The following is a 9,418-nucleotide window of genomic DNA, read 5'->3' as shown; positions in this document are numbered from 1 at the left end:
GCAGCCAGCAGCTTAATATGCTCCCTACGAGCCCTTTCCTCTCTTTCTTTCATCAGCTTCTTTCTCCAGCTGGGCCTAGGCTTGCTTCTCTCTCATTCGAATTTCTGCCAGTTTTTGTTCATGCTCAAACTGCAGGCTGTCTCTCAGGGCTTGCAGTTTCATTGCTTCTGTTGCTGCTTTCTGGCTCATGGTCACTGATCTTTAACCAACAAAACTCTCAATACCAAAATTCAAATTTGGATAGCATGGGGTTCTGATCCAAAGCTTAATTGACCTGGTGTAACGGAGTGTGGGGGAGTCCAGGCCCTGCACCCCTCTTCCAGGGATTCACTGAGACTCTCAGCCAGCCAGTAAAACAGAAGGTTTATTGGACAACAGGAACACAGTCCAAAACAGAGCTTGTGGGTACAACCAGGACCCCTCAGTCAAGTCCTTCTGGGGGAGCAGGGAGCTTAGACCCCAGCCCTGGGGTTCCCTGTGTTCCTCCACCCAGCCCCAAACTGAAACTAACCCCCCCACCTCCCCGCAGGCTCTCTCCTGCAGCTTGAAGAAAAGGAGGACTTGTGGCACCTTAGAGACTAACCAATTTATTTGAGCATAAGCTTTCGTGAGCTACAGCTCACTTCATCGGATGCATACTGTGGAAACAGCCTATCTTCACATTCCTGGGCAGAGGTGTTACCTCCCCCTCCCCCTCCTGGCTCAGGTGACAGGTTCTCAGGTCTCCCATCCCCAGGGCACATTCCCAGGTCAACACTCCCCCCTCCCTGCTGCGTCACATCGTCACATCTCTCCCCCCTTCGAGACTGAACTGAGCGGGGTCACTCTGACCAGTGACCTGGGGAAGTTCGGGGGCCCCCTCTCCGGGACAGCGCATCCCCTATCAGGTTGGCACTTCCTTTCACGTGGACCACGTCCATGTCGTAATCCTGCAGGAGCAGGCTCCATCTCAGGAGCTTGGCGTTGGCTCCTTTCATCTGGCGCAGCCAGGTCAGGGGAGAGTGGTCGGTGTACACGGTGAAGTGTCGCCCGAAGAGATAGGGCTCTAGTTTCTTGAGGGCCCGCACCATGGCCAGGCACTCCTTCTTGATGGCCGCGTAATGTTGCTCCTGGGGTGGCAACTTCTTGCTCAGGTACACGATGGGGTGTCTCTCCCCCTTTTCATCCTCCTGCATTAACACCGCCCCCAGTCCCGTGTCGGAGGCGAAGGTGAACACCACAAAGGGCTTGTCAAAGTCTGGGTTTGCCAGAACTGGGCCACTGACCAGAGCCTCCTTCAGCGCCCGGAAAGCCTCCTGGCACTGCTCGGTCCAGACCACCTTGTCTGGCTTCCCCTTCTTGCATAGCTCCGTGATGGGGGTGGCTATGGCGCTAAAGTGGGGCACAAATCTTCGGTAGTATCCGGCCAACCCAATAAAGGCTTGGACCTGTTTTTTGGTGTGGGGAGCGGGCCAGTCTCTGATCACCTCCACCTTGGCTGGTTCAGGCTTTAGGCGGCCGCTCCCCACCCAATGGCCCAGGTAAGATACTTCCGCCATCCCCACCTTGCACTTCTCCGCTTTTACAGTCAGCCCAGCCCCCTGGAGTCGGTCCAGCACTTGTCTAACCTGGGACACGTGGTCCTCCCAGGTCTGGCTAAAGACACAGATGTCATCAATATACGCCACAGCAAAACTCTCCATCCCCCTCAGGAGCTGGTCCACTAGGCACTGGAAGGTGGCCGGTGCTCCCTTGAGGCCGAAAGGCAGGGTCAGGAACTCATAGAGCCCCAGAGGGGTGATAAAGGCCGATTTCAGCCGGGCCTCTGCATCCAGCGGCACTTGCCAGTAGTCCTTTGTAAGGTCCATGGTGGTGAGGTACCGAGCTCCTCCCAGCTTTGTCTAGGAGCTCATCCGGTCTGGGCATGGGGTATGGCACTGAGCTTCCGATAGTCCACACAGAACCGGACCGACCCGTCCTTTTTGGGGACCAGCACCACCGGCGAGGCCCAAGGGCTGGCAGAGGGCTGGATCACCCCCAAAGCCAGCATGTCCCGGACCTCTCTTTCCAGGTCCTGAGCAGTTTTTCCTGTGACTCAGAAGGGGGAGCATCTTATCGGTGGGTGTGACCCTGTCTGCACCCGGTGGACAGTCAGATTTGTGCGTCCAGGCTGGTTGGAAAACAGCTGTCGGGACGGATGCAGCACCCCCCTGACCTCAGCTTGCTGGGCAGGGGTTAGCTGATCCGAGAGGGGAATTGTTTCCAGGGCAGAACCAGCTCTGGTCCCAGGGAATAGATCTACTAAAGGGTCATCTCCCTGCTCCTCCCACTGTCCACACACGGCCAACACCACATTCCCCCTGGCATAATATGGCTTCATCATATTCACATGGTACACCCGGCGGTGGTGCGCCCGGTTCGACAGCTCCACCACATAGTTTACCTCATTGAGCTGCTTGACGACCTTGAAAGGGCCCTCCCAGGCGGCCTGTAGTTTGTTCTTTCTCACTGGGATGAGAACCATCACCGGATCCCCGGGGGCGTAGGCGCGGGCCCGTGCCGTGCGGTCATACCAGACCTTCTGCTTCCTCTGGGCTCTGGCCAGATTCTCCCTGGCCAGGCCCATGAGTTCAGCCAGTCTCTCTCGGAAGATCAGGACATACTCCACCACTGTCTCTCCATCGGGAGTGGCCTTCCCTTCCCATTCGTCTCTCATCAGGTCCAGGGGGCCCCTCACCCTCCTGCCATATAACAGTTCGAAAGGCGAAAATCCGGTAGACTCCTGGGGCACCTCCCTGTATGCGAACAGCAGGTGCGGTAAGTACTTGTCCCAATCCTGCGGCTGCTGGTTCATAAAGGTTTTCAGCATCATCTTTAACGTCCCATTGAACCTCTCCACCAGCCCATTGGACTGGGGGTGATAAGCTGAGGCCCAGTCGTGCCGGACCCCACATTTCTCCCACAAGCACCGGAGCAGGGCCGACATGAAGTTGGAGCCTTGGTCTGTCAAGACTTCCTTGGGGAACCCCACTCGGCTGAAAATGGTCAGGAGCGCATCGGCCACGGTGTCGGCTTCAATGGAAGCTACGGGCACTGCCTCGGGGTAGCGGGTGGCAAAATCTACCACCACCAGAATGTATTTCTTCCCCGACCGGGTCGTCCTGCTGAGAGGCCGCACGATGTCCATGGCCACCTTCTGGAAAGGCTCCTCTATGATGGGCAAAGGTCTCAAAGCCGCTTTCCCCTTGTCCCGGGCCTTCCCCACCCTGTGACAGGGGTCACAGGATCGGCAATACTGCCGGACCGTGGTAAAGACCCCGGGCCAGTAAAAGTTCTGTAGCAACCTCTGCCGGGTGCGCCGGATTCCCTGGTGCCCTGCGAGGGGGATGTCATGGGCCAGGTACAGGAGCCTGCGGCGATACTTCTGGGGGACTCCCAGCTGCCTCCTGACCCCACTGGACTCTACTTCCCTTGTGGGAGCCCATTCTCGGTACAGGAACCCCTTCTCCCACAGGAACCTCTCCTGGCAGCCTCTCCTCATGGTCCGTCCCACACCAAGGTCGGCCAGGTCCCTGAGCTTCCGCAAGGAGGGATCTTTCCTCAACTCGGCCTGGAACTCAGTGGCTGGGGAAGGGACGGGGCCCGGTTCCCCCTCAGTGGCCAGGTCTGAGACCACAGTCTCTCTGAGCCGTGCCCCTCGGCGCTCCCCCCCCACCAGGGTAGGGTCCTGCGCCTCCGGTGTGGTACCCTCAACAAGGTCAGGGAGCAGTGCCCCTCGCTGGCTCTGGCTACGGGTCACAACCAGGGCAGTCTGGGGGTTGCTTGGCCAGTCCTCTAGGTCTCCCCCCATCAAAACTTCAGTGGGCAAATGGTGATGTACCCCCACATCCTTGGGGCCCTCCTTGGCCCCCCATTTCAGGTGTACCCTTGCCACAGGCACCTTAAATGGGGTCCCGCCCACCCCTGTCAGGGTCAGGTAGGTGTTGGGAACCACCCGATCTGGGGCCACCACCTCAGGCCGGGCCAGCATCACCTCCGCGCCCGTATCCCAGTATCCATTGACCTTCCTCCCATCCACCTCCAGGGGAACAAGGCACTCTCTCCAGAGGGACAGCCCCGCGCCCACCCTGTAAACCGAGCACCCTGAGTCCAGAGCCTCCAGCCCTCTGGCGGAGCTGGCCGGGGATACTCTTCCCTCCGGAGCAGGTGGTAAACTGGCAGCCCCCCTTGCCTGGGCCATCTGCCCCTCGTCCAGCTGAGTCCCTACCCAGTTAACCCTGGGTAGGTTGGGTCTGCTCAGTCTGTCCCTGAGCCCGGGGCACTGGGACCGTACGTGGCCTCTCTGGCCACAGTGATAGCAGCTCAGGTCACGTTGGTCCCCTCGAGCGGGTCGGAGGGGCCCGACGCCAGGCGTTCCCCGTGGGAGGGGGTTCTCCCTATTTCCCCGCTGGGAGGCCCTATGGTGACTCTCTCTCTGCATCGGGGGGGGGGGGGGGGCTGTTCTTTTGGGACTCCTCCCGGCTACCCCCTGACCGACTGTTCACAAACTCGTCGGCCAGCTGCCCTGCGTGCTGGGGGTTCTCGAGCTTTTTGTCCACCAGCCACAGCCTCAGGTCGGACGGGCACTGATCATACAGCTGCTCCAGTACGATTAGGTCAAGCAGGTCCTCTTTAGCTCGGGCCCCAGCTGCCCACTTGCGGGCATACCCCTGCATCCGGTTGACCAGTTGTAGGTAGGTGATCTCAGGCGTTTTACGCTGACTCCGGAACCTTCTCCGGTACATCTCGGGGGTCAGCCCAAACTCACGGAGCAGGGCCTGTTTGAACAGTTCGTAGTCCCCTGCCTCCAGCCCTGTCATCCGGCTGTACACCTCCACGGCTTTGGGGTCCAGTAAGGGGGTGAGAAACTGGAGCCTGTCTGCAGGGTCAACCCTGTGCATCTCACAGGCATTCTCAAAGGCCGTCAGGAAGCTATCCATGTCCTCCCCCTCCTTCCGCTGGGCCAGGAAGCACTTATCAAAGTTCCTTGCAGTCTTGGGTCCCCCCTCACTCACCGCAGCCGGGGCCCCACTGCTCTTCAGCCTGGCCAGCTCCAGTTCATGCTGTCTCTGGTTCTCCTTCTCCTGACGCTCCCTCTCCTTCTCCTGACGCTCCCTCTCCTTCTCCTCCTGCTCATGTTGACGTTGTTTCTCCTTCTCCTCCTGCTCAGTTGACGTTGTTTCTCCTCATGTTGACGTTGTTTTTCATGATCCTCCAGCTCCCTCATTTTCATCTCCCTCTCCCATTCCAGCCGCCTCCGCTCCAGGGATGGGGAGCTCCGCCGGGAGGATCCCCCGCTGGCTGCCGGGGTCAGGGTGCCCTCGGTATTCGCTGGGCTTCCCCCAACCCCTCCCCCAGACATAGGTAGGAAGGGTCTCGGGATGTCCTGGGCAGCAGTCTGACCCCTCCCAGCTCGGTCAGGCCCCAGGGCCCACGCTGCGTCCGCCGGGCGGCTTCCCTCAGGGACAGGGATCGGGTCATCCAAGCGATCCCTCTCCTCCAACTGGGCAATCAGCTGTTCCTTGGTGGACCCCCCAATGTGCAGCCCCCTCTGCCTGCACAGCTCCACCGGGTCGCTCTTAAGGCGTTTAGCGTACATCTCCCTGCTGGCCACTCGCAGGCCGGGCAGCTTTCCACAGTTTCCAGGAAAAACCCCTCGTGTGCCAGTCCTTCTTGAGGTCACCACCTCTTTGCCAGGGTCGAGCTGCAGCCTCCTCTGCCCCTGGGACCGCTCGCTGCAATCCCCCGGGGAACTCTGTTACTGCAAAAGTCCTTCTCTCTAGTCACACACTCCCAGGGGTTAACCACCCCCTGGAACTGTCTCTCTTTGAATCTTCAGCACGCCCGGTCCCCGTCAATCCCCCTTCGTCTTACTGTTCCCCAGTCACTTACTGCAGGAAGCGCCGTTCACGGGGTGCAGTACATCCCACCGCTGCCACCAGTTGTCACGGAGTGTGGGGGAGTCCAGACCCTGCACCCCTCTCCCAGGGATTCACTGAGACTCTCAGCCAGCCAGTAAAACAGAAGGTTTATTGGACAACAGGAACACAGTCCACAACAGAGCTTGTGGGTACACCCAGGACCCCTCAGTCAAGTCCTTCTGGGGGAGCAGGGAGCTTAGACCCCAGCCCTGGGGTTCCCTGCGGTCCACCACCCAGCACCAAACTGAAACTAACCCCCCCCCCCGGTTCTGTGGATCCTAGCCCGACTTTGCCATTGTAACGATGCTGCCCTTGGTGGGACACTTCTGAGAGTATCAATTCAGGACAAATTGCTTAGAGCAGGGCAGTTACAGCCCAAGGCTGGGGTTCCTTTGCATACCAAGGCAAACCAAACCAGCCAGACAGAGAAGACTGAGATCAGGGCTCTGTTGTGGCACGTTGGGGTATGTGTCCCAGCATCCCTTGCCTGCAGGTTTACAACTTTGGGGGCTGTTTTGCAGCATCTTGCCCCCTCGTGCTGCCCCTTGCCCGTCTGCCAGGGAAGAGCTGGCTGGTTTCTGGGGGTTCTAGGAACAGAACCCCAAACCAGGGCCATGCAGGCTGCGATTAGCAGGGCATGTGCTCAGACCCAGGGGCTCCGATCTCCTCTGGGAGTGAGTTCTGGAGTCCAGCCCAATGTCGTCCCGGTGCCACGTGGCTGCAGCAGGAGCTCACAGGGAGACATGTCTCGGGAACATGGGACCTGTCCACGGGCCCTGGGAATAGCAGGGCAGAACGTGCCCAGTGGGGTGCACCAGGGAGTTCTTGGGGCTGGTTCCTGGGAGCAGTTGTTGAGCCTGGAGGTGATCGGTGCATGGATTGCTGTGTCCAGTTCTGTACCCAGGCCCTGATACCAGGGTGATTGGCGCAGCAAGCCTGTCTTGGTCTCAGATGGGAGTGGCCGTGTCTGTCAGCCTGGGTGGGTGAACATAACCAGCTGAGGGCAGGTGCCCTCCATAGCCCCATGCAGGGGCCAGACTGGCTGCCGCTCCATTTGCAGTGGGGCTGGAGTGGGTCACTGCTGGGCCCTGCCCCAGGGAGCATTGCCACAGGTCCAACCCGCTTGCAGGGCTGAGAAACAGGCTCTGGGCTTTGCCAAACTCGTTAAGGACCATGCCCATGTGGGGCCCCGAGATTTCTGTGAGTCAGGGCTGCGGTGTGTGGCTGATTAGTTCTCCAAGGGGCTGCGGCCAGGCTCAATGCTTTGTGTGAGTCCCACCTTGGCTGGGGATGGGGCACCCCACCCACACCCTGGGGCCCCGGCTCAGCATGGGTAAGAGGGGCCTGCAGCAAGAGCAGGGCAGGGATAAGGGTCGCTTTGGGGGACAGCTGGATCCACATGGGGGGTAGGATTTCCCCATTGCCTCTGCAAGCTGGGCAACCCCCATGGTCAGGGTATGGGGCCCATCTCCTGCTATGCTACCCCCTGCAGCAGAGAGGCTGGCTGGGCCATGGGGCCTGACCCCTACTCTGCCCCCTACCTGGCAGGACCTCCGAGAGCAGGACAGGGGAGCCTGTGGGCAGGTAGCGCTGCCCCTGGGTGATCAGCATGTGAATGGCCCAGGGCCCTGCACCCACCCAGCTGGCCTGCCCTGGAGCACAGAGGCACACCTTAGAAACCTGGGGCTGGAGGGTCCAGCTTAATGGTGGGAGCAGGCCGGGCAGGGGAGCAATGGGGGCAGGGCATAGGGCACCGTAGAGCTGATACTGAAGGGGGGATGGAATCCTGCCCTCTCTGATTTACAAGTGAGGCAGCTCTACCTATGTGTGTGGCGGGGGAGGGTTAGGAGTCAGGACTCCTGGGTTCTGTCCCCAGCTCGGGGAGGCGAGTGGGGTCTCATGGTTAGAGCAGGGGGCGCGGGGAGCCACGACTCCTGGGTTCTATTCCCACGCGGGGCTGCCTGGCTGCAGCATGGCCAGAGGGAAATAAAGTCACTGCTCCAGGCCCTCACTGGTAACAGGCTGGCACTACTGGGGGGCCGATCTGTAAGGACCCACATTGCATGGACCACACAGGACCTGCGGGGGATGGAGAAAACCTGGCTCATGGATCGCACTGGGGCATTGTTATGGGGAGCTATCAGTTGGGGGGGATGCTCCTAGCAGGGTCCTCCGGGGCTCAGTCCTTGGGCCAAAGCTGTTTAATTACCTCCCCGCCACCCCCACCCTAGTGGAGGCTCAGATCTTTGCGGGCACAGTTGGCAGGCGAGCGGGAGGCTGGGGTGGGTGTTGTCCCGGCGGGCTGGGTTCCTGCAACAGAGAGACCTGCCGCGCCCTCAGACCAGCAGCGTCTGAATGCAGCCCGAGGCCACAGGGAACCCAGACCCCGGGTTTTCCCTGCGGGCTGGGAGACGGCGCCCTGGTGAGCAGGAACTCAGACAAGGACCTGCGGGTTGTGGCTAATGAGTGCTCGGTGCAAGGCTGCGGATAACTGGGCCCCGGAGATCCTGAGGCCATGAGCTTCCCGCAGGACACAGCCCTAGTGAGACCATTACAGGAATCCCGGGTCCAGTGCTGGGGTCCACACCCCAGGAAGGGTGGGGAGATACTGGAGGGTGTCCCAACAATCACCATGGAGTGTGACTGAATCGGCCTATGGATGAGGAGATGGTGATGGGGCTTTGTGCCAAGGTCCTGCCAGGTGGATGAAGGTCTGAGAGCGGCTGGGGCATTCCCAACTCGTGACTGGAAGCAGGACAAACTCCCAGCAGTGATGGTTAAACATCAGGACAGCGCAGTGAGGAGGTGCTGGAGTCGCCATGGCTTGGAGTCTCAACACCTTGAGCCAATCACTTTTTAAGGGGTAGGCTGTAAGTCGAATCCTCAGAGGACCTCTACAGCCCATGGGTCGGGCTGCGGGGGTCCCTTCTGGCCCTGGAGTCTGCGAAGCTGAGTCTTCCTGGCCGTCGCCCTCTGTCGTGGCCCTCAACATGTGCAGAATGCCTTGCACCAAGATAACAACAGTAATCCAACCGCATGCTTCAGGGCTGCAGTTGATCACCTGTAGGGGTCAGGAAGGAATCTTTCTCCCAGTGCCCAACTGGTCAGACCCATCAGAGCTTGCCCACGGTGGAGCCAGGACACTGTGGGAGAGGCGATGCGGTGCACGTGTTTGGAGGTGGCACAGAGAATCTGTCCTAGATGCCCAGCGAGTATGCCTTTCCCCCAGGTCAGACTGGCAGGGACCTGGGGGGGTGATGGGGGGAGTATCGCCTTCCCCTGCAGTTGGGGGGAGCAGATTGCCTGCTGGCATCATCTGGGCATGTTGCACCTAGTTAAGTTCCTGCCCTCTCAGGGGCCTCGGGCATGGGTGCCCCTCAGTTTCTCCTGGTCTGGGCTTAGACTGGGTGAAAATTACTGGCCTGTGCTGAACAGGGGTCCTTCTGGCTCAAGAGTCAATGAAACAATTTCATCCCCAA

The sequence above is a fragment of the Lepidochelys kempii genome, chromosome 26 (genome assembly GCF_965140285.1).
Source record: "Lepidochelys kempii isolate rLepKem1 chromosome 26, rLepKem1.hap1, whole genome shotgun sequence".
NCBI classification, from domain to species: domain Eukaryota; kingdom Metazoa; phylum Chordata; order Testudines; family Cheloniidae; genus Lepidochelys; species Lepidochelys kempii.
Note: the sequence above shows the minus strand (reverse complement) of the source record.